Source organism: Callospermophilus lateralis, chromosome 11, assembly GCF_048772815.1.
Source record: "Callospermophilus lateralis isolate mCalLat2 chromosome 11, mCalLat2.hap1, whole genome shotgun sequence".
In the NCBI taxonomy this organism is placed as follows: domain Eukaryota; kingdom Metazoa; phylum Chordata; class Mammalia; order Rodentia; family Sciuridae; genus Callospermophilus; species Callospermophilus lateralis.
The window spans coordinates 6972701-6999827 of NC_135315.1; positions in this window are offsets into that span (position 1 = coordinate 6972701).

The window sequence follows — 27127 nt, forward strand, 5'->3', positions numbered from 1 at the left end:
GGTTGGCATCTGGGCGGTGGCGTGTTTCCCGTTATCATGGGTCCAGCCGGGCAGCTGCGTGGTGGTGGGGAGCTGACAGGCAGTGGCAGGTAGTGCCTGGTGCTGGGGTCGGAAGCTGACCAGATGCCTGCAGGGGATGGAGGAAGGGGACAGGAGAGGGAAGGTGGCAGTGCCACAGTCCCTCAGCCCCCAGCTGTCAAGCCGGGCTCTGCTTCTCCTTCAGCGCTGGGGAGGGGAGAGCCCTGCCAGGCCCCTGGTCCTGGGCGCCTTGCTCTCCAGCCCCCTCTTGCCAAGCCCCTGCAAGGCCTCACAGAGGGAGGGGACAATGTCTGGGCCAAGAGCCCTGTGCTGCTCAGGGGCCTGCCTGTCCTCAGACCCGGTTTTCATGCTTCCAGCTCCGGGCCTGACCCTGGCAGGGGGGCCCTGTTGGCTCTGTGTGGTGCGGGCAGGGAGGAGGGAGAAGCTGCGTCCGGTCTTTCCAGCCCTGGGATGAGCCTTCCACGCTCCTGCCCTGTGGAGAGCTCCAGAAGAGCCAGATTTGGAGTCTACTACTGCCTTCCTCCCTCACCCTTCCTGCCTGGGCTGCGGGAGGGACAGCTTCCTGCTGTCACCGTCTCCCAAGCTGCCTCCCATCTCCTTTGGGTGGCTGCAGCCCTCCTCCACCAGCACCCCAAATCCCCACCCAAATCCCTCCCTCTTGGAGACTCAGACGGTTCCCCGCTGGGCCGTGGGCTCGGCCTCCTCTTCCAGCTTGCTGAGTGACCTTGGCTCCTGGCTTTCCCTCCCTGGGCTCTACCCTTCCTCTCTGAAGAAGGGAGGGGAGACGCAGAGAGCTGTCCCTTGTGCACACTGGGCCATCTGCCGGGGGACCTGGGGCTTCTCCAGGGAAGTTTTTCCAGTGCGCCTCCTGGGGCCTCCCAGACATCACCTTGGGGATCACCAGGCCGCTCTACCTCTCCTGGGAAGGAGGCAGACACCTGCTCGCGGCGTGTGGCCTCAAGTCCTGAAGGAAGTACTAACGCTCTTTCTGCACATAGTTGGGGCTCAGACCCCAGCTGGGAGGGTACATTGGCTATTCTGGGCAGCAGAGCCACAGACAATTTCCTGAAGGGTCTCCCCTCTGTGAGGCTGAAAGAGCCGGTTGGTGAGAGCTGGCTGGAGACCCCTCAGTCCCCCTTCCCCAGGAAGCCATCCTCCTCCGCCGTCAGGCCCTGACAGTTGTCATTGTGGGGAGGAGAAGCCGGGGGAGGGGGGCTCCAGAGGAAGGGAGGGAGAGATCAGAGCAGAGCCGAGCCCTTGTTTGGGGTTTGAAATGCCCAAGCTGTTAATTTGAGGCTGATCAATGCTAATTTGCACATATCTGGTTGCTGTAGCAGGTTGTCTACTTCCTGTCAAGATGTCCCAGGGGCTCCTGTGACTCTTCCCCATCATCGCCCACCCCACATGCTCCCTGGCAAAGGTGCTATGGGACCAGTTCGGCAGGGGGAGACGCAGGCTGGCACCTCCCCGCAGTCTTTGAGTCTACCCAGCTGCCCTGGTGAACTGGGAGGAATCCAGGACACAGGACGGGAGGAGAGAGGGGCAGGGGCTGGCCAGCCCAGCCTGGGAGGAGATTTAAGCAAAAGTGCAAATTACCCAACCCCGTGATTACCATTTCTTCCAAATCTGTATGAATATTAAAGCGCAGCCCACCCCGGGCCCCACACAATGAATTCTGCATGAATCTTAAGATAAATCGTTTGGATAACTTCGCAGCAGCTGTACTCCCCTGCTGCCAGCTGCTTCCCCAGATCATCCCACGGCGGGTAAGGGGAGAGGGAGGGCGGGAGGGGGAGGGCCGGGAGGGAGCCAGGAGGTGCCAGGCCGGGCATCAAGCTGCGTTTTGAAAGGCCTGGTCCTGCCTACTTGGCCGGCCACCAAGAAGTTTCTACCTCGCTGTGGACACTCTTTTTGTGTTCCTGGGCTGTCTGCTCTGTCCTGTCCCCTCCCTGAGAAGCAAACCTGCCCCCTGGTCCTCAACTCTCATCCTATGATGCTAGGAAGTGGGATTCTCAACCAGGGGCGATTTTGTCCCCCTGCCCCCAGGAGACACTTGGCAACATCTGGCGACAGGTGAAGGCTGGGAAGGGGAGCCCTGGTCTGTTAGGGGGCGGGGGGCATGGAGGCTGCTGAGCACCCTACCCTGCGCGGCATGGCTCCCCCAGCACAGAAGGGCCCAGCAGGTATCCTCACTAGTGCGGAGGCTGAGCAAGCCTGCCGGGGGGTGAGCACCCCACATTACGTCCTGCTTCTCCCAGGCGTCTGCTCACCCTCGCGGCCTACCCAAGGGCTAGGAGTGAGTGACCTGGGGCCCTGGGTGGGCAGAGCCAGGGTTTTGAGCTTCCGAGTGTGGCACATGGTTATTGTGAGGTCTGGACCCGGCAGGTCCCTGCAGGCTCCAGATGGCACCCTCAGAGGGTTCAGCCAAGGCAGCTCCCTGAAGAGGCCACCTAGAGACTGTGAGCAGAGACCAACAGCAGGTGGTGCAGGGTTCAGGGACCAGAGGAGGGGAAGTTTTGTCCCCTTGAGGTCAAGGGAAAGGAAGGTGTGCCAGGAACCCAGGGCCACCCAGGGGGACTGGTGGCTCCCGTGGAAACAGTCTCTGCCAGGACTTGGGCGGGCGGGAGGGGAGGGTGGGACAAACCCCGGCACCTCCTGTGCTGCAGCTGGCCCAGTCCAGTCAGAAGGCGGGGGGCCAAGGGCCTGGCTGATACCCTCAGTAGAGGTCGCCCTGCGGGAAGAAAGAATGGCGTGGTGGGGGTGGTGGGGCTGGGGAAGAAAGGGGCAAGTGGGGAGCAGCCGGCTCAAGGTACCCCAGAGCTCCTAGGAGCTCAGTGCATGGACCAGCCGTTAAAGAAGACCCACGGTACAACCCGGGGTGTAAGCACGGGTGGATCCGTGAAAAAACGCCTTTTGGAAATCTGTCCCCGGGGCAGAGAGAAGGTTCAAGTGTTAGGATTCCCTGGGAGCCAATCTCAGAGGAGCTTTGGGAGGCCATGGCGTGCTGGGATTCAATTTACAAAAATGCAGTTTAAGCACAAATTTGCAGGGGCGCGCCACGTGTAAAGTGAATTTCGCAATTTCACTATGGCAGAGCAGCCAAAGCGGCAGAAGCCAACCCGGCATGTGGCAGGGAAGATACAGACGGTGGGCGGTTCTCTGGAAGGACTGGTCACCGTCTATCAGCCTGAGGACCAGACGTGTACATGGGGGCAAGAGGCATCAGAGTGGACACAGACCTCCAGCCTGAGCAGTGGGTGGTGGTGGCGGCGCTTCCACTATGAGAAAGATGGACGGGTGGGGTCTCAGGTCCTCTGGGCTCCAGAGCCCGTGGGTAGGCAGCCACGTCTGGGGCTAGCTGGCTGCTGGGCAGTCTCCCCTTCCCAGAGGTGTGCTTACGGTCACAGGCAGGATGGTGGCCTTTGCAGAAGGCCACCTGGGAAAGGGGCTTGGCCCAGGGAGTGTGCACCCGCCCTGGGACAGTGGCCCCGGAGGAGTAGACAAACAGGAGCCTTTTCGGCCCAGCGGGGAGGTGGGGAGTGAATTAAGATCCCATTGTGAGCCCACTGCCGCTGCTGGCAGCCTGGAGGTTGATCATCAACGTGCCCCAAAACCCTCCAGGCTGCGACTCAGGCCACAGGGGCGGCTGAGGGAGGGTCTGGGAGTCAAGTCACCCTGGCACCACCTCGGGCTTGTGGCCTTGGGCAGCCGCCCCACCTGTCTGTCTCTGCATCTTGAACTCCTCCTTCTCCACTCCTCTGGCTGGGGGTCCTCTGGGCCCTGCACCCGAGGGCATCAGTAGCCCTTAGCTCTGGTTTGAGAGGGGGCAGCTCTAACAGGAACTCAGAGGATGGGACCAGAGAGGTTGGGGTGCCGGACAGGGCTGCCTCCTGCCAGGGTGACTTGGCAGTGGCTGTTAGTGATCCTAGGGACCTGGTGGCTTCCCTTTCCCGCTAGGCCAGACCTGTGTCCAGCCCTCCCCTCTCCACTCTTGGGACCCCCAGCCTTCGCCAGAGGGCCTTCATTAGGACTCACTTCTATCACTCGTGAGGGGCTGCCTGGACCCGGGCGGACCCCCAACAGGGGCTGAAGCCACTGCTGAACACACAGCTGGAGGAGGGGTGCAGGATGCAGGGCCAGGGTCAGGGGTCGCACGAGGCAGTTGGCGCTGTGTGGTGCAGTGGTTAGGAGCCTGGGCCTCCTGGGTCGTGCCCAGGTCTGCCACTGACCAACTCCTGCTGTGGAAGGCGGGCGGCTGGCTTGCCCTCCCCACCGCGTCAGCTTTCCCCTCCGTAAGATGCTGCTGCTGCTGCTGTTGATGAGGGTGACAGCACATGTCACAGGGCTGCTGTGAGTTCAAGTGAGTGAATTGGTATAGAATTTTAAAGTGGCACGTTACAGGCCATCAGAAATATTAGCCATCACTTTTTATTACAGTAAAAACCAAAATGTGTTTCTTCCAGGCCACAGGAAAGGCCCGCCCAGCAAACCCCGCCTCCACCTCGGAATGATGTGGTTATGACACGTTCTTCTCTACAGTTAGGACCTGAGGCCATCTCTGTCCTAGGCGAGGCCCCGGCTGTCCAGACCCTGGACCAACAGCCTTCCTGAGAGCTTCAGGAGGGACCTGGGAACCCAGCCAGGGTGTTCCTGGTCCCCTGCAAGACAGTGGCTCACTGAAGGGTTCGTTACTCATAAACGTGTTACCAAGGACCTGTCGCAGACCAGGATCTGTGCTGAGCCCTGGGGAAGGGTGTTCCACTCACCAGAACCCTCCTTATGCCTGAGGTCATTAATTAGAACCTGAATCAGTCCTGAGCCCAAGTGAACCTAGTATAGAACACGCGTAGGAGAGAAGACAAGTGCCAGAGGCTCAGGGTACTTGGCCCTGGAAGAATCTGGGAGGGCCTCATGCAACCAGCTGTGGTCTACAGATGCCACCTGCTCCCCATCTCCTCTTGCTGCACTTGGCTTTAGAAGAGAGGGCTTGACATGATTCTGGCCAGAGCTCTTCCCTTTCTGCAGAGGGGATTCATGAATTTCAATGACCACCAACAGTGGAGCATCATCACCACCAGCACCATCACAATGCTCACCACCAACAGCACTACCGCCATTGCTACCATCAGTGCCACCATGATTACCACCACCACCACCATCACCATGATCACCACCATCACCACCATCACCACCATCACTATGCTCACCACCTTCACCACTATCACCAGTGCTACCACCACCACCACACCACCATCACCATGATCATCACCACCACCACTATTACCATGATAACCACCATCATCACCATCACTATGCTCACCACCTTCACCACTATCACCAGTGCTACCACCACCACCACCACACCACCATCACCACCATTACCATGGTCACCACCACCACCACCACCATGATCATTACCATCACCACCATCCACCACCATCATAATCATCACCACCAGCACCATCACACCACCAACAGCACTACCGCCATTGCTACCATCAGTACCACCATGATTACCACCACCACCACCATCACCATGATCACCACCATCACCACCATCACTATGCTCACCACCTTCACCACTATCACCAGTGCTACCACCACCACCACCACCATTACCATCACCACCATTACCATGATCACCACCACCACCACGATCACCATCACCATGATCACCACCACCACCACCACCATGATCATTACCATCACCACCATCCACCACCACCATAATCATCACCACCAGCAATATGATGATCACCTCTTCAACCACCACTACCATTACAACTACCATTATTACCACCACCACCACCACGATCACCATCACCATGATCATCACCACCATCACCATCACTATGCTCACCACCATCACCATCACTATGCTCACCACCATCACCACTATCACCAGTGCTACCACCACCACCACCACCACACCACCATCACCACCATTACCATGGCCACCACCTCCATGATTATCACCATCACCACTACCACCATCATGATCATCACTACCGCCATCATCATGATCACTACAACAATCACCACCACCATTACCATGATCACCACCATCACCACCACCATCATCACTATGCTCACTACCCTCACCGCTACCACTAGTGCTGCTGCCACCACCACACCATCACCATGATCACCACCACCACCATCATTACTATGATCACCACCACCACCACCATGATCATTACCATCACCACCAACATCATGATGATCACCTCTTCAACCACCACTACCATTACCACTACCATTATTACCACCACCACCACCACGATCACCATCACCATGATCATCACCACCATCACCATCACTATGCTCACCACCATCACCATCACTATGCTCACCACCATCACCACTATCACCAGTGCTACCACCACCACCACCACACCACCATCACCACCATTACCATGGCCACCACCTCCATGATTATCACCATCACCACCACCACCATCATGATCATCACCACCGCCATCATCATGATCACTACAACAATCACCACCATCATTACCATGATCACCACCATCACCACCACCATCATCACTATGCTCACCACCCTCACCGCTACCACTAGTGCTGCTGCCACCACCACACCATCACCATGATCACCACCACCACCACCGCGATCACCACCATCATCATCATTACGGTCAACACCATCACCAGCACCACCATCATCTCCACAACAGCAAAACAGCTCTTTCCATTTGGCCATCACATTCCAGGGCAGAAGACGGCACAACAGTATCCTTAACATCCTTCTCTTAGCTTCTTTGTTCTTAGGTAAAGAGGGGAGTAAGGGGAAGGTGCACTGCAGAGAAAATCTTTACAGAAAATCTTATTGGTGCACTACAAGTCTGCATAGTAGTGAGACTCATTATGCCAGATCCATACCTGCACATAACATAATCCAATCAATCTCCCTCCCCGTGCAGACAAAATCTTGAAGTGAGGTGCCCAGAACAGAGGCCAGGCTGGGAGGGTAAAAGTCCTCTCGAGTCAGTAGCCTGGAATTTCCGTCACTTTCACCCTCAGCTGCCCACCCTCTCTGGCTCACCTGTGCTCCACACCTTGCATGTTAGAAGCATGGACTTTGCACTCAGGAGAACCTGGTCCACACTAGCTGGGTAACCTCAGGCATTTTGCTCAGACTCTCTGAGCCTAAGTTTCTGTATCTGTCAATAGGGAGAATTCTGGCCTCGGAAGGCTGCTGTGAAGATGGGAAAGGAGGTGAGGTCGACCATCACTTGCTCTAGTGTCTGGCACAGGGTACGTGCGTTCACTGCCTGTCAATTTCCCCCTCATCCTTCCCCCTTCTCTCTCTTTCTTTCCCTTTTTTTCCATTATTCATATGTACATAACTAACTACCCCCAAGCTTCCTGGCGTAAAGTGAATGTCATTAGCTGGGGGCAGTGGTGCAATGCCCTTAATCCCAGCGATTCAGAGGCTGAGGCAGGAGGATCACAAGTTCAAGGCCAGCCTCAGTAACTTGGAGACTCTGCCTCAAAATAAAAAAATTAAAAGGGCTGGGGATGTCGCTGGGTGGTCAAGTGCCCGGGGTTCGATCCCTTGTACAAAGAAGAAAGTCACTGATTGTTCTCTCTCACGGTTTTGGGGGCTGGTGGGTCCAAGGTGGTCGGTTCTCACTGGTTCTCTCACATGGTACCTGCAGCCCCCCGGGGGCCTTTCGTAAGACTGTCTCCCTTCCACGCCTGCGGGTTGGTGCTGGCCACTGGCTGAGGCCCTGGCTGGGCTGCCACGACTCCCACACACAGCCTTCCATGTGGCCTGGGGCTCCTCACAGGGCGGCAGCCGGTTCCTAAGAGTGAGAACCAGCCCCAGGCAGCCCAGCCCAAGCTCTGTCACCCTTCATGACCCGCCTGGGCTGTCACGCGGCATCCTTCCTCACGGACTCTGGTGCTCCTTCAGGAAGTGGCAAAGTCACATTGTGAGGAGCCACGTAGGATGGGGGTTGTGGCCATTTTTGGAACACAGGGTTGGGACACTTTGGTAGTTTCATTAAGGTTTTATTTTCTTATCTGCAGATCGTCACCCCCTCGGCCAGCTTAGGAGCACTTTCTCCCTCTCCTTGCCCTTTGGGGATTGGGATTGGGGTTGAGATGTCCACAGCCCCAACCCCCCCCCCCCCCCGACACCAGCTCACCTGGTCAAGTTGTAAAGGTAAAATTTTTAAGCTGACTCTAAGCCGCAGAGCCCGAGTTAAAGTGTAAAAGACCGGACATTGTGAAGTTTCTAGGCTGCAAGGCTTGGGTTAAAGAGTAAAAGACCAAGTATTGTTAAATTCCTCTGCTACCCCCGGAACCTGTAATCTCTGTAGCTGTTAGGACAATACCCGAACTGCCCAGTAAATATTCTCACTGACTCCTCTGGTTGTCTAATAACCTGGGGTTCTGTGAAGCTGGCACGTAGACATCGCAGGACCTAAAACCAATCAGTTTGAATGTGCACCCCGCTTAGAAGTGACCAATCACCCCTGCCAATCTGTTCCCGCCAATGAATGTACTAATCAGGTCTCAGAGTTGTTGTTCAATTTTCCTGCGCCTCATGATGATTTGTTCTGAGGTATGCAAAGCCCCCCGCCCTCTCCAAAAAGTGTACTTAAGCTCTGCCTGACCTCTGCTTGGGGCTCTGGGCTGCTCTATCTTCCTGAGTGAGCCTGGAACCTCAGCATGCTGAATCAATAAAACCCCTTCTGCCAATTGCATGGAGCCGGTCTCTTCCTCCGACGCTTCGCTGGACCCTTACAAAGTGCCAGTTCCCAAAAACCTCATCCCTGACCCCATATCCCAGCAGCCCTGGGCCTCCTGAGCTTAGCTGCTCTTTCCTCACGCTGTATTAATTATTTATAGCTGAGTAACAAATTGTCCTAAGATTTAGAGGCTTAAACCCACATGCATATTATTATCTCACAGTCTGCATGTCGGGAATCCCGGGGCGCTGAGCAGGGTCCTCTGGCTCACGGAGCCTCCGAGGGCTGCCATCAAGCTGTGGTCCAACCTGCAGTTGTGGCTGGGGAAGATTCTCCTCCAAGTTCAACAGGCCTCTCTTCCCAGAGGGCTGCTGGCCAAGGCTGCCCTCGGTCCTTTGCCACACGGGCTTCTCCGTGGGTCAGCACACAACATGGCCGCGTGTTTCATTAGAGAGCCTCAGAGTGAGAGCAGGTCCAGTGCCCATGGTCTGATCTGGAAGTGGCATCTGTCACTTTTGCCGTATTTTATTCATTAGAAATAAGTCACTAGGTCCAGCCACACGCAGGGGAGGGGATTCCACCAGGGCAGGAAACGCAGGAGATAGGAGGTCACCCGAGCCTCTTTGGAAGCTGCCTACCACACTCACCGTGACCCTGGGGACCTGGGGAAGGTAAATGTGAATACGATTCCTCTAATGGTGGACAGTGGTTAGGGCTTGTGCATGAATTTTCACGGCAACGTTCTTCAAAACAGCCCCAAATAGAAACAATTCCCCGTGTCTACGTCCTGATGATGAGCAACGTAGCTGAGGTCTGTCCATACGGGGGACTATTCTTCAACAGTCAGGAGAAGAACTCACACACGCTGCCGCAGGACGGACCTCGGAAACCCCACGGTAGGTGAAAGAAGCCAGTTGTGAAGAACCATGCATTACACATGGTTCCACGCATTATGCGATTCCATTCCTATGGAAGGTCCAGGATGGGTGAATCTATAGACAGAAGGTAGATTCGCAGCTGGGGACGTGCAAAGTGAAGTAGTAGGTTAAATGGGGAACCCCCAGAAGATGTGTCCTCCGTCTCACCCCTAGAACCTGCCAATGTGACCTTACTTTCTATCAGGATCTTTGCGGATATAATTAAGGCCTTCAAAATGAGGTCATCCTAGATCCAGGGTGGGCCAATGACACATGTCCTTGCCAGAGAAGGCAGAGGGAGATTTGAATCTCAGACACCCAAGGGCCAGGTGAAGACGGAGCAGAGACTAGAGTGACGTGGCTGCAGACCAAGGACACCTAGGGCCACCAGAAGCTCCGGGAGGCTCCCAGAGCCTTCTGAGGGACCGAGGCCCACCAGCACCTGGATTTCAGACGTTGACCCTGCAAACTGCGTGAGAATAAGTTTTGTTATTTTAAAGGGAAAGTTTGCGGCACTTTGTTAGGCAGCCCCAAGAACGGAGTCAGGGGTGACAGCTGGGGGCTGCAGGGTTTCTTTTGGGGGTAGAGAAAACTTTCAGAAACTGAGGTGACTGGTGTACAACTCTGTGAATACACTGGAGCCGTCGAAGCACGCACTTTAGACGGCACTTCATATGCTACGTGAATGATATCTCCATAAAATTGTTTTAAAAATCTAATTGAGGATGTGGCCCTGTCCCAGAAAGGCAGGGGCAGGGCGAGCAGACGGCATGTTTTGACTCAGCCCTAGGTGGCTCCACGGGCCAAGCCACTTCCCTTGGCCAGCAACACCAGTGCCACGTCCCCGGGGCCATCGGCCATTGTGGGGCTGTGGACAGAAGCCCTGGTCACCTTGCCTCCCCTGTTCCTTTTCTCATGGCATTATTATGTTCCTTCCCTCGGGAGGTAACTGTCTCTACTCCTCACCCCTCTAGGTCTGGCTGCACCCCCCCCCCCCCCGACCTCAGCCCCGTACCCTTTCCAAGGCTCCCTCCAAACAGTAAACCTCCAGGGGTGGAATCCATTTCCAATCCTTCAGACGTCAGGGGAATTGAAAGCACGGCAAATATTTCCGAGATCTAAATTACACCGACCCCGGAAGGCTGAACTTGCAGTATAATCCAGGTTATGAATTGTAAATCAGACGCCATGCAAAACTACTTGCAAAAATTCAATAAGCTTTCTTTGCTCCTAGCACAAGAAAGCGGGGCCTGGGGAGGCAGGAGGAGGCAGGGGGAGGCTCGGGGGAGAGGGCGAGCGGGAAGGCGGTGGTGCTGGGTCGTCCGTCGGTGGTCCTGCCTGGCCACAACTTCTCAGGGCCAGGAGCTACTCATTTTTCCGTGGCAGGAACCAAGAGGTCTCTGTGGCCTTTGGATAACACGCCCTGCAAACTGTGATCCGGCCGTTGCCAGCCCGCTCGGCCCGCAGAGACCGCGAGTGACGGTGGCCGTGTGGGCCCCTCCCCTGGCAGCAGCTGTCAGCTTCCTGCACATCCATGTTGTCCCCACTTGCTCATTCAGGTCCCTAGGTGGTGACCCCTGTGAATATGGATGTGATGGGGAGTGTGGAGCTGGCTGTCACCTCTGCTTTAGCGAGAGGGAAGTCGGATTGGATGTGCTGATGGTCCCCCGGGAATGGAGAGGGGACAGAGTGCGCTCTGGGACCACAGGGAGTTAAGGTGGGGGCTGGGGTGGAGCTGGTGGCAGGGATCTTGCCCCACAGGTGCCAGGCCTGGGCTCCGTCCCCAGCACTGAAGACCACACAAAGAACGGTGTGTGGCGGGAGGGATGAAGCTCAAATGGCCCTCTCGTGGCTGGAAGGGGTGGCTGGAAGGGCCTTGTTTAAAGCACGGTAGTCCCCAGACATAGGAGGGGGGGGCAGGGGGGCAGGTGCTCATGTCTGGCCCCGGGGGACACGAGGCACAGCAGTGTCTCCCCGCCTGACCTGGGGGAAGGGTGCTGGGAGTGTCATCGTCAGTATGGTCACGTTTATGTGGCACCAAGAAAGGACCTAGTTGCAGGAGCACAGTCCCCGCTGGTCTCAGGCCCCTCTTTCTTGGGCTTCTGGCCACCATGGGGCCCTGACAACACGCCACGCTCAGACCCACAGGAAGAGAGGGGTGCGGGGGACTCCTGCTTACACACGGCCTCACGAGTGTCCCAGCACATCTGCACAGAGGACCGCAGTGGGCAGCCAGGGATGCCGTTCACAGCCACCGAGGCCAGCTGCTGGGCACCGTGCTGGCCGCCAGGCATGTCAGCCTGGGGACAGATGAGGCCCTTCCTTTGAGAAGGGCCACAGGGACAGCTTGGGTCCTCCTCCCCGTCTCCCAAGTACTCAGAGGATCCAAGCCCCAGGCACGCGTGGTCCCCCCTCAGGGATGGCCAGGCGCAGCCTCGGTTGCGGCAGGACCACGGGGCAGGTGTTAAGGCAGGCTGGGGGCCGTGGAGCTGCCTGTGGTGCAGGGAGCTGGGGCGGAGGAACGCCCAGTGCTCCCAGCCTGTGAACAGTCATGATGAGGAGGACGTGGGGGGCCTCCTCGGGAGGTGCTCAGCGCTGCCAGGTAATTAAAACGCAGCCGCCGCGCACCTCGAGGGGCACCATTACCTTGGGGGCAGCGAGGCTCTGGGCTGCGTCCTGTAGGACGGCCTCACCACGTGGCCTGGTCAGGAAGCACGCAGCACATCCTTTCCTCCCTTTCCGTCTCCTGCCTTCCTTGCGTCCCTGCCCCTTGCCTGCCCCGATGGCACATGGACAAAGTACAGGGCAGCGGGAGGAAACTGACCCTTCGAGTCTCCAGGGCGCAGGCGGCTCGGCTCTTTTCTCTCTGGGGAATTGTGGCAGGCATAACGGGAAGACCCCGAGATGGCGCCTCCTGGATCCCCTCCTGGGTTCCATGACCCTGTGTGCCCTTCCCGGGAGTGTGGGGCAGCCTAGTGATTTCTCACCAACCGGACCCAGCAAGGTGCCTTCTCAGCTTGCAGGCTTTGAGGAAGCAAGCTGTCATGCTGGAGAGGCCCACGCGGCCAGGAACTGAGACGCTCAGCCCAACGCCCCTCGAGAACTGAACCCTGCCGCCCACCATGTGCACTGGGGTGTGTGCATCTTGTGTCTGGACCCGTGGTCCCCAGAGACCATGAGTCAAAAACTTTGTTTTGAGCTGCCAAATTCGGGGATCATTTGTTACCCAGCGGCAGGTAACTAACCCAGCGATCCACTGAACCTTGCAGTTTTCCATTTCTCATCTGCAAAATGGTTCTGATCCTGGTTACAGAGAGGATTCTCTGAGCAGGTGCACGTGGGTGATAGACGGTGTCAGATACCTAGGTAACAAGGAGCGGCAGCTTCATTATGGGTCAAGATCCTCCTAATTGTAATGGCTATTCTGGGCCATCATATTGGGACCTCTGTGCTGGCCGGTCCTCCACGCACACACGTTTACATGGTTTGCTCGCTCCGGGTCCAGTCCTGCCCAAGCTGCATTTAGGAGAATACTGAGAAGGTTGCAAAGAGTGGTGACATTCTCTCACATTTATGGAGGGTTTACAGCTCACACGGGTTGCTTGTGTGGTGCTCATTCAATGGGCAAAGCCTTTTGTTTACTTATTTATCCAGAGTGTGTCTTCGGGGAGAACTGAACCCATTTTTCCACTTTTAGCCCTAGCCCCGCTCCTGCCCTGCCTGGATCTTAAGTAATCACTCAACTTGGAGCCCGAAGGGACTTTTCCTTTTTAGATTGAAGTAAAATTCTCAAAACACTCAAGTGACCATTTGAATGTATGTAAGCCAGGAGCATCCAGGACCCTCAGAACCTCTGTCCAGTTCCAGAGCATCCTGCAGACCCTCCAGAGGAGACCCTAGGCCTATTCCACGGCTACTCCCTGCTCCCTCACCTCTGCCCCTGGCCACCGCTCACCTGCCTGACTCTAGATTTGCCTGCTCTGGACACTGCACACAAAGGGACTCACACAGCATTTTGTGTCTTCTTTTTCTGTCTGCCTCGTTTCCAGGATCCATCTCTGAGAAGGAAACTAAGCCGGGAGGAGGGGCTGGCTAGGAAAAAGGGGGGCCCTGAGCAGACAGGGTGGAATCCAGGAATGAGGAGGTGCAGGTGGGCTGGCAGCCTGCCAGGTCTGGAGTCTCCTTGCTCACTCTGGGGCCAGATTTATCCTGAGCTGTCACATGGGCCAGTGGCCTGTGCACTGTACACAGGGGGTGGTCATGTCCAGCCTGGCCCCTAAAGTCTCTCACACTGCCTGACTGTCCTCAGCCCATTGTCTAGCTGGATGTTAAGAGAGGTGGCAGGGCCCAGGCAGGCAGCCTGGAGGGAGGAGGCAAGCTCTGGAGAGCCCATTCCAGGGGCCTGAGCAATTCCTTTGTTATGTTAGTGCTGAGGTTTAATTAGCTCTGTGATTCCCAGTCCAGGGTGATTCTGACCTTAGGGGACATTTAACAATGGCTGGAGACTTTTTTTCTTAGGTTGGCACCCGGGGCCTTATGCATGCCCAGTTCACCCTCTACCACTGAGCCACGTCCCCAGCCCCTGGAGACATTTTGACTGGAGGGTTGCAGGAGTGCTCCTGGCACCTGGTGTGTGGGGACCCGGGATGCTGCTAACGGTGAGGGCATCCCCACGACAAGAACCACCTCACTGCAGACGTCACTATTGCCAGGCCAAGGAGCCTGCCTTAGCTGCTGCACCTGTCTGACTGTCCTGGCTTCTCCGAGCACACCGCTCCCTGCTTACCTGAGCACCGAGGATCCACTTAACGGGACACAGGACACCTGTCCCTCCCCTGTCCTGCCTGGCCCCTGATCTGTCCTCTCCTGGTTTCTTTTCTAATCCAGGACAAGTTAGGGACCCCCATGAGAAAGAGGGTCCCCTTAGGACTAAGGAGTGGACACCTCTAAAGGACAATAAGGTCCAAGGCAGCTCTTCAGCTTCGGAGTGGACGCCAGTCCCAAAACTAGGAGTTAAAGGTGAATGAGTCTTCAAAGCTTTGGGTGAGGACACGCCAGGAGACTGTCAGCCTTCTGAGACCACGTGGTCAGCACAGGAGCCGGCTCAGGCCAGAGAAAGCCGGTTCTGTGCTCTTCTGAAAAACAATATCCGACATTCCCCATGACAAGGGCAACTCCAGGTGGCCAGGGGCAAACACGCGGCCTAGTCACCAATGTAACCTGCTTCCTTCACCCTGGTGGTGTAGCAGAGCCCCCCCCCCGCCCCCCTCCGCCCAGGTGGAGACTAAGGGTGGTAGAGACGCAGGCCTGAAGAGACAGAGGAGGAAGAGCACAGCAGCGGCTGAAGTCCCCCCTCTCCGGGCGATGACCTGGAGGCACCAAGTTCCTGCCCATCCCATGGATGCCCTGGACACTGTGCACCTTTGTTCTCTGCTGGACCCAGCCTGACCCCTCCCCGTCAGTGCTGGCTCAGCAGAAGCCCCTTCACAACGGCTTCCCTGTGCCTAAATTCTCTCTGGGCCCAGCGTGCATTTCGAGGACTTTGGAAGCAAGGACCCTAGTTGAGCAGCACCGTCGACCCCCAGCGTCTCACCACTGCTCTTGAAGTGCTTCCTGCAGCTCGGCTCTGGCCCAGGCTTCCTGGGCTTTGTATGAGGTGGGCACGCTGGGTTCAAGGTTCTAGATCCTTCTGAGCTGCACTGTGGCCTCCCGGAGTCTTCTCCAGCCTCCTGGGCTCGTCACCTTACCAGAGACCCCCAAGCCTGCCACTTCCTCCCATGGGCACCTCTCCAGCTCCCGACATCTCCAATTTCTTCTGGGCCCCAAAGGGACACACTGTCTCTGCGTTGAGTTCCATCCACCCCCAGCAGGGAGCTGCCCAAGGAAGGTGTCGTGGGTCCCCTGCCTCTGCGCTACACCATCAACAGCTGATCCAATTTTTCTTCATTAGGACATTTAATTATTAGTAACATTTCACTTAAGTAGAATTAATTACTCCTTCAGCAGCTCTGGCCAGCGATGGCTTCCTACCATGGATTCCGATTGATATTCTTCTGCCGAGGCCACGGGCACCTCTCCCTCGGAGGGAATGGGCTGTTGGCAAAGTCCCCTGGGAGTGACGTCCCCCACTTCATGCACCTGTTGAGGACTCCAGCCAAAGCATCAAATCAAGCCAGAAATGACAGTGGGGGTGGGTGGGACTGAGCTCCAGGAGGGGGAGAGGGAGGGGCAGCTGCCCGGAGTGACGAGCATCTTTATCCCTCTGGGCTGAGCCCAATCTATGGAAAATTTCTTTCTGCCTCTGGCTGGGATGTTCCAGAACTGGGGGTGAGCCAGGGGTGGCGGTGAGAGGAAAGCAGAGCCCACTTTTCTCAGCTACCTGTTTCCAGGTGGCCCAGGGCAGGGCTGGGAGGTGGAAGCTCAGGCCCCACCCACCAGTGCATCTGGATTCCCTGGGACTGACTTCCCCCTTTTGGATTCAGGCCAGTCACAGCTCAGACACCTGTCAACCTGCATTCGCTCCTTGGTGTGCCAGAGCCAGTTCTCAAATATCCCAGGGAATCTGGTCCCAGCAGCAGCTCTGGGATGACATGGGACGGGCCAGACTGATGGCTGAAGGTGGGAAGACTGTGTTCCACGCTGCGCCCCCCGCCCCAGCCCTGTGGGCAGAGGCCAAGGCTGCAGATTCCGGCGTTCTCGTCCCATCCATCTCTCAGCGATTCTTGACCCAGGGAAGGGCTGGTCACTCACTTTCTCCCAGCCTTGGTTTATTCAGCTACCATGTGGGGTCGCAGCTGCACCCACTTCATAGAGTCGTGAGACTGACGTGAGCTGGTACGTGAACAGTGCCGGGCACACTGGGCTGCGGTCAGTGCAGGCCGTTATGATCAGTGTCAGGAGGTAAAGGCTCTGAGAAGCCCTGGGTCAACTCATTTAAAGCTCCCCAGATTCATGTGGCCACAAAACCTCTTCAGACCTGCAGAACTCCTGTTCCTGGGACTCACTGAGGACATGCCTGTCCACATACTCTAGGCCCATGTTGTCCTGTGCAGTGTCTGGAAAGGCCCACAACTCTCCATGCAGGTGTGTTCCAGGGCCAGCTCCCTCCCTCCCCATCCCTTTTCTTGGTCAGTTTTTTTTTTTCCCCTGAAACACAGTCACAAGCAGGTAAGACACCCCTCCTGGGGTTTCCTGGGACTTTCAGGGCCCTCACCTTGGCCTTGTGCTGGTGGCTGCTCCGTCAACATTTCTGGAGGGTCAAGTCTCTGCTGTGGCGTTGGATGGTTCCATCTGTCACTCTGAGGATCAGCCTCCGCATCTCCCTGTTGCTGAGTGCGCCGAGGGCGCCGACCACCTCCTGAAGCCTCGGCCGGACCTGGGCACACAGGATTCATAGTGATACTGGCTGCCTGCAGCCTGGCTGGATCAGGGCCACCATCTGTGACAGAGCCACAGTGGGGGGAGGGAACTGCTGTCTGAACACCAAGCTTCACATTTTCGTGCACTTTCGTGCAGCTTGGTTGTGGGGAGTTGCTCACCCTTGCTGACTCCATCTGTACAATGGGCCTAGCTGACCCCCCGACTCCCTCATGCTGTATTTTGAAGGTTCACGTGCCATGTGGGAACGTGCTTTGTCCTGGGGGCAGTGTCCTGGCCACACCCTCCCCCTTCCCCACACCACCTGGGGGCCGACGGTGAGTAGGACCAATGTCCCCAGCAGTCACAGCAACACTAGGAAGGAGCATTATCATGTGTGGTGACAATATTTGATGAATTCTTATGCGCCTAGGGGAGCAGCCTAAGTAGGTGAATAAAGTGAGAATATTCTCTGTGACAATCAATATTCCTTCAATTGAACCATCTCTGCAGATCTGACATTTTGATTTTTCTTTTTTGGATGCATTAACTGGATTTATGCTTGCGTACAGGGCACACGGCGGCAAAGTGGCGGCAGCGATGGCTTCGGCGGACCAGGTACAGGATGCTGCAGCAGGCAGCGGTGGGGGCGGCCCATGTGTGGGAGACCCCAGCTAAGTAGGGGACCGTGACCCCAGCTAAGTGGGGGCCCGTGACCCCAGCGCGGTGCGCTCCAGGCCGCCTGCGTGTGCTTCTGTCTATCAGCTCCTGCAGAAGCTGGGAAAGGGCGCTTCGGCTCTGGAGTCCTGCTCCAGGCTCCCAGACCACTAGCCACTTAGCTCTGGACCAAAGAAGGGCTCAGATGGTTTCTCAAGGGCCTCCTGGGGGGAGGGGGAGGCGATAGGCTCTGATTACAGGCCCTGCTATTGGCAAATACACAGAGACAGGTGAGTAGCCTTGGAAAGGCTGGTGACACATGTTGTGTCAGTTCACCTGTCTGCAGACTGGAGCGGCTAGCCATGCTAACTTGTGCCTGGTGTCATTAGTGCTGGGCGCATGTTCGGAACTCTGTGGGGTCTACATACCTCGCTCTCTCCCAGGACCAGCAGAGTAGGTCTGTCATAGTCTGATTTGCGGGCGAGGGGAGGGACGGAGACAGCCATGCATTTCAGGCAGATGAGGGTTGATTCTCAGTTCTGTCACTTAACAACCTTATAAGTCAAGACTCTATGGAGCTTAAGGAATAGAAAAGGCTTTGGGAAGTCTTGACATCAGTAGGTGAGGGCATGCTGGGGTTGCTTGGGAGTCCACGGGAAGAAGAACTGCGAGAATCTTCTAGAAGCCAAGGGCTCCAGAACCAGAGAGGCTGGAATGAGCCCCCAGCGCCACCTGCCATCTTGGTCCTTGTCACCTCCTGTTATTATCGACCTCTGCTTTGCCTTCCTGGGGGCTGCAGGGCAGGGTGTGCCAAGCTCCAGTCCACGACTCTGGAAACCTGCTGGCTGCGTCCACATCTGGCTTCTCCACTTAGCAGCAGGGTGGCCTGGGACGCTCCGTAGCTCCCTTATCTGTCGGAGCAGCAGCAGGACCGACCTCACAAGGCTCCGGGATTCAGTGAGCGGGGAGCTGCCTGCTCGGTGAGGCTGGGCCTGTGGCCTCCTCCTTCCTCCACGCGACTGGCAGTTTCAGAGTGACCACTGCCGCTGACCTGGCTTTCTTCTCCCTCAGTCTAGACATTGCTGGGGAAGAACTCTGGGGCCGGGTCCTTCATCAACCTGCACCACCAGGAAGCGCGACTACGAAGATCCCTCGCCCCTCGTCGCAGTCCGTTCTCTGCTGCTGTCACAGAGCACCACAGGCTGCACAGTTATGAAGAAAAAAGTCTCACAGTTCTGGAGACTGAAAGTCCAGCAGCCGGGTGCCCGTGTCTGGTTGGGCCTTCTGTGTCACACCAGGGCAGAGGGCATCAGGGGACAACAGCCAGGGAGTGAATGAAAGAGCAAAGCCAAGTGAGGGTGTGGGCGCCTTTATAATAACCTGCTCTGATGACATCGGCACTAGTCCCTTCCCCAGGAGGAGACCGCGTGACCTGTCCCCTCCTCCCCTCCTTTCCTTCCTCCTCCTCCTCCTCCTCCTCCTCCTCTTCTTCTTCTTTCTTCTTGTTTAATGTATTGAAATGATATCGATTGACTTTCAGATCTAAGATTTCTATTCATCACCCAAGTACTATCAAGCCATCATACATGACGTATATGACATATGCTGATCCTCTGTGACACTTAGACTGTCTTCACCAGGAAAAACAACTGTCCTGTTTTTCATTTTATTTTTTTTTTATTTTCTGTTTTTTAAATAAAATAAAACATGAGTCCGCCACATTTTTAACCTCCATCCAGGCCACACTGGTCTCTTGGTTGGCAGCATAGTGGGAATAAAAGCCATCTGGGGCCTGGGCATGGTGGCACCACCTGTAATCCTAGGACACAGGAGAATGGCAAGTTTGAGGCCAGCCTCAGAAATTTAGCATGAACCTTTTTCAAAAGAAAAAAATAAAAAGGGGTAGGGACTCCTTAAAAGCTCTACATCTTAATATCTTCAACCTCTGACCCTGGGGGTTAAGTTTCCCATACTTACTTTGGGGGTTGCATTCAAACCATAGACCCCCTATAAGGAAACTTGGATTAAGCAAAGTAGATCCCTGGGTGTCACATTTTCTTTTTTCTTTTCTTTTCTTTCTTTTTTTTTTTTTTTTTTTTTGGTAGCAGGGATTTTGGTACCCAAGGGTACTTAACCACTGAGCCACATGCCCAGCTCTTTTTATTTTTTAATTTTGAGACAGGGTCTTACAAAGTTGCTTAGGGCCTCGATAAGTTGCTGAGGTTGGCTTTGAACTTGTGATCCTCCTGCCTCAGCCTCCCCCATCCCAGCCGCTGGGATTACAGGCCACTGAACCCAGCTGAGACTGGCTGTTTTGAGTACCCACCCTGCTTACAGGCGATTGGATTCCAGCCTTTTAGTGCCTTGTGCTGTTTTATGACCCTGTAAGTTGCACACAACCGATAGCAAGGCAAAATAATTCTTGTCTATAGGCATGCAAATAAATTCTGTCCAGGGGTTCCATTGACTACCTCTTCCCTAAGGGAAAAACGAGTCTGGGTCTACTTGTAATTCACTTCCACTTTTCTGGCCTCCGTATACATTGTGTTTAACTTCGTAGACTGGTTACAACGTCTGCCTCGTTCCCCCATTAATACTGAGTCCAACAAACACTTGAACACGTATTCAAGTACAAGAGTCGGGATCTTACCTTTTTTGCAAAATTATCCTTTCACATCCTCAAGGATAAGTTGGCTAAGCACAAAAAACAGGACCGGGTCCAGTCTCCTGGTGGTATGAGCTTGATCCATTTTTCCGATGGGGGCCTCAGTTTTTTTAATCTACAAAATGGGAACAACATGACATGCCCAAGAAATGCCATGGGGGTTTCCAAGAGAGGCCTGTTGGGCACCGCTGGGCACAGCAGCCTTGCTTCCTGGAAGGAGCAGAGGTGGGGGCAGCCGTGGCTACCTTCATATCTAGTCCCGGTTATTGGTAATAGCAGGTGCTAAGGTTTGCAGAGAGGGACAACAGGCAGGGCTCGTCTCTAAGGCTGGCTCCGGAGCTGAGGGAGCAGGGCTGTCCGTCACCTGTCTGTGCAGGGGGGTCTCTGCAGATGCACTCGGCACACTGAGCCCAAAGCACAGTGGGCACAGCCGCCAAGTGGACAGCTCTCACCACAGTGACATGAGGACCACCCGGTTGGCCTCGTCAGGAGGGGTGCAGTAGGGGAGCCCCGGGAGAGGACGAGGCAGATGTGGGTTCAACACCCACCATGCCGCAGCTCTGAGTGGGTCCCTGGATCATCTGGTCACAGCACAGCCACCAACTTAGCCTGAATCTGTTCCCTCCTGGGACACAATCAGAGAATGGGGTGTTCTGCTCAGAGGAGGCCCTGGGCGTGCTGGGTGCACAACTTGAACGGAACTGCCTGAGACGGAGGCCCAGGGCCCCCTTCGGGACCCCACGGCTGTCCAGCACGTCCATGCCTGACACAGACCGCAGGCCCAGCTGCCATGTCTGAGGGGCGTTACGAGACTCTCCGTTGCTGCAAGTTTGGGAACGAGGCCACCTGAACCAGCTCTGGGGCCTGGGGTCTCGTTAGGGGTGATACCAGCCTTGGGGTAAAGGATTGTGATAGTCGCAAGAAAAAGGGGAGCTAATATTCAACTTTTATTGTTAAAATACAATTTTCTGACAAAATAATAGGAGAGGAAGAGATTTTCCAATTCCTCTAACTCCCATCTAACACATAAGACCGGCCTGTTCCCCAGCTCGGGGTGGCCTCCTGGAGGCAGGAGGGAGAGTCCTGCTCACCTGGCCTCCGCATTGTGGGGCCGACAGGGAGGGAGGACATGGACAGAGGTGCTGGGCTTTCCTCCCCTGTCCCAGGCTGGGCCTCGGGAGGCGGGAGGAGGCTCTGAGACCAGCCTGCCAGGAAGCTGGGGAGTCGAGGGGTGGGGAAGCACTGGTGTGGCTACAGGCTGGGGACAGCCACTTGTCACAGGCTCATGCTTAGGGTAAAGGAATGTCCCCATCCCTAAGTCACCCTCAGGTCCTGTGTTAGAGGAAGCTGGTGTACTGTGGCGGAGAAGCTGGCCACAGGAGAGGCTAGCCACCCGGCCAGCGGGGAGGGGTGGCGAGGTGAGCCAGCAAAGGGCCCGCAGCCCGGCCTCTGCACCCACAGGGGCGCCGCTCCTCGGAGGAGCTGGGGGAGGCCCGGGTCTCCAACCTGAGAGAACCCCGCTGTGCCTCCTGCAGGTGCAACTGGCAAATGCAAATCGGCCACACAGACCAACCAGGGCCTTGTCAGGGAGGCCATGTGATGGAGGAGGTCTTCAGAGGCAGGGGACAGCTGTCCCTCCTGGTTCAAGGACACCGCCAGGGGTGCCCCTCCCCACCTCCCCATCCCATCGTGCTGTGCACCTCAAGTTCTGCATTTACTGAAGCCATGGGGTGGGGACTGACGCACGAGGCCCCCCACGTCCCCATATGGCTACCGCCGAGCTGGAGGGAGCAGGCGGACGAGGGCGCGTCTCTAACGGCGGCTCCACCAGGCTCTGGGTGGTTCTGCAGTGGCCGCACAGGCCTGGCCAGGCTCCTCTTCCGCCGCTGGTATTCTTCCCCTGTCACCTGGGCTGGCCAGAGAGGCTGCCTCTTCCAACGTCCCCAAGGCAACCCTTTGGTGTCAGCCTGGTCCCCTGAACCCATGGCAGCCCGCCAGCTGCTCTTCCTGGAAGTGGGGCCTTCCTACGATGCCGTTGGGTCTTAGAAATGGGGCAGGATTTTGACAGACAGCAGCCCCTGACCGAGCTGAGGCACGGGGTTCTTCCTGGGTGGCCACAGGCGCCTTCTCACTGGGGCCGAGAGCTGGCACCTCTTTTCCTAAGGACCTAGTCCCCCCCTGGGGCCTCACCCTTCGGACGTCCTCTAATCACCACCCCCAGAACCACCACCCTGGCAATTCCTGGGGATACAGCGTCTGGTCTACACCACCTCCAGTCGGCAGGCGATTCTGATGAGCCCCGAGTTTGGGAACACTAAGATTCTGAATGGGGAAGGAGGTTCAGGGGTCAGATTGCTCCTGCTGTGTGCACCCCACGTCCTTGGGTGTCCCTGAGGGAGTCTCGCAGACAAGGAGAGAATGTCAACATGCGTGCAGAGTGCTTTGGGTACCGGACACCCAGGTGCTGATTCAGCATTCGCTAGATGGCAGGCCTTGGAATCCATGCCCTAAATCGAGCTAGTTGTTGCTAGAAGACAGACTGCTTATGATACTCCTTGTGAATCGTGGGAATTGACTCAAAAAAGACTGAGATGCAGCAGCAAAGACTGAAGTCATACATTTTGAAGAACTTCCAGGCTGTTTAGGAGTCTTACCAATTATTTTGAGTGTCAAGAAGGGAGAGATGAAGGGTAGTCAGCTCTGGAAGCCAGGGTCATATACATGACTGCTTTTAATTTTTATGTAGCAGTTGGAGTTAAGCTCAGCAGGCTCACCTCACAAGCATTCACGACCTGTTGTAGCTGAGACACAAACAGAACTGTCGTCAAAAACCACCTTGTTCTCTGTCGTAGAAGAAAGGGAAAAACCCAGGTGAGCAGGAAGGAGATTTCATGTATTTCTAATAGAACGAGGTGAAGAGTGGGGAGAAAACAATTTCTGTGCTGTACTTCAGGGCCCCTGTCACAGCCTTCCCCTCTCAAAGCCACGCAGCCGCCCAGCCAGGTTCGCACAGACGCAGAGCAGCAGGTTGTCTGAGCTGGTGGACCCCAGTGAGGCCGGGAGGGAGAGATGAAGGGCGTCGGGAAACTGGCCCCGTGCTGCAGGCTCGGCCAACAGACAGGCGGCAGCCGTGGACGGAGGCTCCCGGGGCTGGCCTGGGAGACCTGAGCAGTGGTTGTGACAGCTGTCAATCAGCGTCCACAGCCTCCAGGTTCTGCAGCGTGGTGTGGCCGCCTCTCCCAGCTCCGACTGCGGTTGGCTTGGAGTGGCAGGTGGAGCGAGGGATCCCGAGAGAGAGAGAGAGAGAGAGAGAGAGAGAGAGAGAGAGAGAGAAGGCGGGAGCGTGGGCAGCGGCTTTCCAGAGGCCTTTGGCTCCTGGCCTGGCTCAGCCCTGAGTGGTAGTTTGGCCCTGAAGGCAGGAAGGGACGGGGAGGAGGACGGAAGGAGGGAGCCGAGCCGGAGGGAGCCCTGCTGCTCGAGGTGGGGTGTGCGCGGCTTGCCCGAGGAGCCCCTCCAGGGCTGGAGCCCCTCCAGCAGGCCTGGACCGTGTTTAAATGGAGGGCTGACCAGGGCGCTCACTCCCATCGCCCTGCGGCCAAGGCCCTGCCCGGGAAGCAGAGCCCACCGAGGCCTGCGCCCGGCCCTCCCAGGGCTCCGGGCTGCGCTACCTTCAGAAGGGGCACGGCCGTCCCCCCCGCATCTGGTGGTCCCTTCTCCTCTGTCAGTAAATGTTCAAAAGAATGTTTTTTAATCTCTCAAATGATAGCTTCTCTAATGTCCCTGTCCCTGTAAATTACCCTGTGATGCCCAAGCCCATTTTTAATTTTTGAGTCAATTTAAGAACTCCCGCCCCCCCTGGGCCGCTGCCCTGGCCCCCCATGCCCTGGCCCCTGGCACACCCGCACCTCTGCCGTGTTTAGGCCTCGTTCCCTCCTCTCTCCCCAGATCTCCTCTCCTAGAACCGTTAAGGGCATCAGCCTCATCCCTTCGTCCTAAGCTGGGGACACCTGTGACATCGCTGCCACCAGCCAGGGGCAGGCAGGGCCTGTGAGGCAGACCCAGGCCCTCAGTGCCCGGGGCTCCACGGGGGCAGTTTGCATCCCCAAGCCCCTGTCTGTCCTGCCAGGCGGTGGCAGGTCCCCGGGCTCAGCGCCCCCAACCTGTTGGCTGCGCTAATTGCCCGGCTCTCCACAGCCCTGTCCCAGCTCCCAGCCGCCCGACTAATGATTCATCGTCACACGGCCATTTGTTTGTGCTGGTTTCAGACAGACTAATGCTTTTAATGGCACATCATCATTTTTCAGAAGTCATTTGATGCCACTAATCATCTCGGTAATATGCCGCGATGGAACGCCTAATGACATTCGGAACAGGACAAATGGCGGAGCGACTCCGGGCTTTTCCCCCCTCGGATCTGCATTTTGCCACTGTTCCCGCCTGCGAAGGCCACCAAGCACTGCTCATGAACAGCTGCTGTGAGGTGGGGAACGCGGGCAGCCGGCGCCTGTTGAGCCTGGCCTGCTGATGCCCAGGGCCTGCTGCCCGCGGCTGGGATTCCTCTTCTCTGGTGTGATGGGAGTGTCCAGCGAGAGGACCTGAACGGAGAGACAATGGGCAGCCAGGAAATCGCTTGTGAGAACCCTGAACAGCGAAGCTTGAAGCTGGCGCCCTGAGCCAGGATGCCCCATGGACAAGTGGGTCTCAGCTGAGAGCGGGAGGTGGGCTCTGGGAGAGGAGGTGGGTGGTGCGTCCTCCTGCAGGTCCCGGGGGCGGGCCCAGGACCCACGTGGGGCTCTTCTGCTCAGGAGAGGTCATTCGAGCATGTTGGCCATGCGCCTGCTCTTCCGAGCGCCCAGCTCCAGCCTGCCCTTGACACGGGCACCAGGGCTCTTGGGGGGTGGAAGTCAGCCACTGCTGCCTGGGATTTCATCCCGAGTCGGTTCCTTGGTTCCATTCAGCTGCAAAGTAAATAAAACCAAGACTCTGGCGTGGGCTCAGCCTTAGGGGCCTGCGTGACCCCGTGACCAGCCCCTCACTGATGCTGCATTGCTCATGAGGATCTTCTGAGTAATGATTTAAACGAGGTAATGCTTTGCTCTCACGCCCAGCAGAGAACAAGTGCTAATAAAACGCAGCAATTACAATAAATAGTAATGACAGGAACAGGCGGGACACTGCTTCAGGAGGCCAGGGGACAGGCAGAGGGCTGCCCGGGAGAGCTGCCTCACCACAGCACACAGACCTAGGAAGACAGCCCCTCTCATTTTGGGGTCCCACCTCCATGAGGAAGCCTGTCCAGTCACAAGGACCAAATTCTCTTTTCTAACCTGCTCTCAGGGTGGAGTCCAGAGGGGGTCTGGTGGGGACAGCTGGCGAGGACTCCTGGAGTGGGTGGACAGTGGCCCAGGAGGGTGAAGGGAGGCTGTAGGCACCAGAGGGACGTACGTGGGTCTTGGCCCTGGCTCTGCCACTCACTCAGCAAGTGCATGACCCCAGCGATTACCTACTCCAAACCTCGTGCACTCAGCTATGAAAAGCGTGTTAGCGATCCCTCCCTAGCAGATCACTGCGAAGATTAAATAAATAATTCGTGTGGAATGCTGAGCACAAAGTGGGCCCTCATGCAACATTAATTATCGCAGTTGCTGCTGTGGGCAGGTCTGGGCCCTGCTGGACCGTGAGAGCCCCTTGGCAGGGGACGGGAGGTGGGTGAGTAGGGGGGGTTGGAGGTGCCAGGCGGGCCATGTCCTCAGGCCCCAGGGATGTCCCCCTGCAGGGCTGTGCCCGGTGGGCTGTGCTCACCCTCCTGATGGTATTCCATCACCACGTTGCACAGAGTTAGCTGAAAGCCATCTGTTAGCAAATGGCAAAGCCCCCGGCGTCCTTGCTGATGGTTAATAATTTAGTGTAAGCTGCTGGGTGAGGGCTGACCGGAGCTCTGACATCCATTTTAATAAAGTTCTTTCCACCCCTCCTCAAGCTCAGGCCAGGGGGACGTGGCCTGCAATGACCCCTGCACATCTCCACCCCTCCCAGCCTCCCACTCACAGGTGGGGCGGGGACGTGACCCGTGCCAGAGGAGACTCCGAAAAATGCACCCCCTGGAGCCCGGCAGGACTGTCCGTCCTGAGGCCCAAGGCAGCAATGAAAGCCGAGTCTCCAGGAGGGTCCACTCTGAGCAGGGTGCCCAGCCACGGTGTGGTCTTTGCTCACTTCCGGGCCGGGCTGCAGAGGGCCCTTTAGCTAAACCCAGGAGAGCAGCAGGGATGGCTGCAGTCACCCATCACCCTGGACTGGGCGTCAGCCTGGGGTCTAAAATGGTTTCACACCACCCTCCCTCAGATCCCAAGAGATAGGTCCCAGGATCCTTGTTTTACAGATGAGGAAACCGAGCCTCAGAAAAGCAAAGTGGCCTGTCCAGTCTGAAGTGGTAGAATGTAGCATTCGAATCCCCAAATTCCTGCTCTTCACCACCCAGGAGAAATCTCGTCCTTCCCCTGTTCAGTAAGAAGCCGAGGACGCAGACCCTCCAAGGACCCCTCTTCCCCCTCTTTCCCCTCCCCACCTTCCTCTTTCCTTTCCTTCTCTCTTTCTCTAAATAGTACTCACCAGGCACCTTGCTAGGAGCTGAGAGAACAGATATGAAGAGGGTACCTTCCTGAGAAGCTTCTAGAATCTGTGTGGACTTTTCTAGCGGGGACCTCCCAGGTGGGGAGGACGGGGTGTACCCTCAATATAGGGGGTGCCCTGTGTAGTTCAGGGCACAGAAGCCAAGC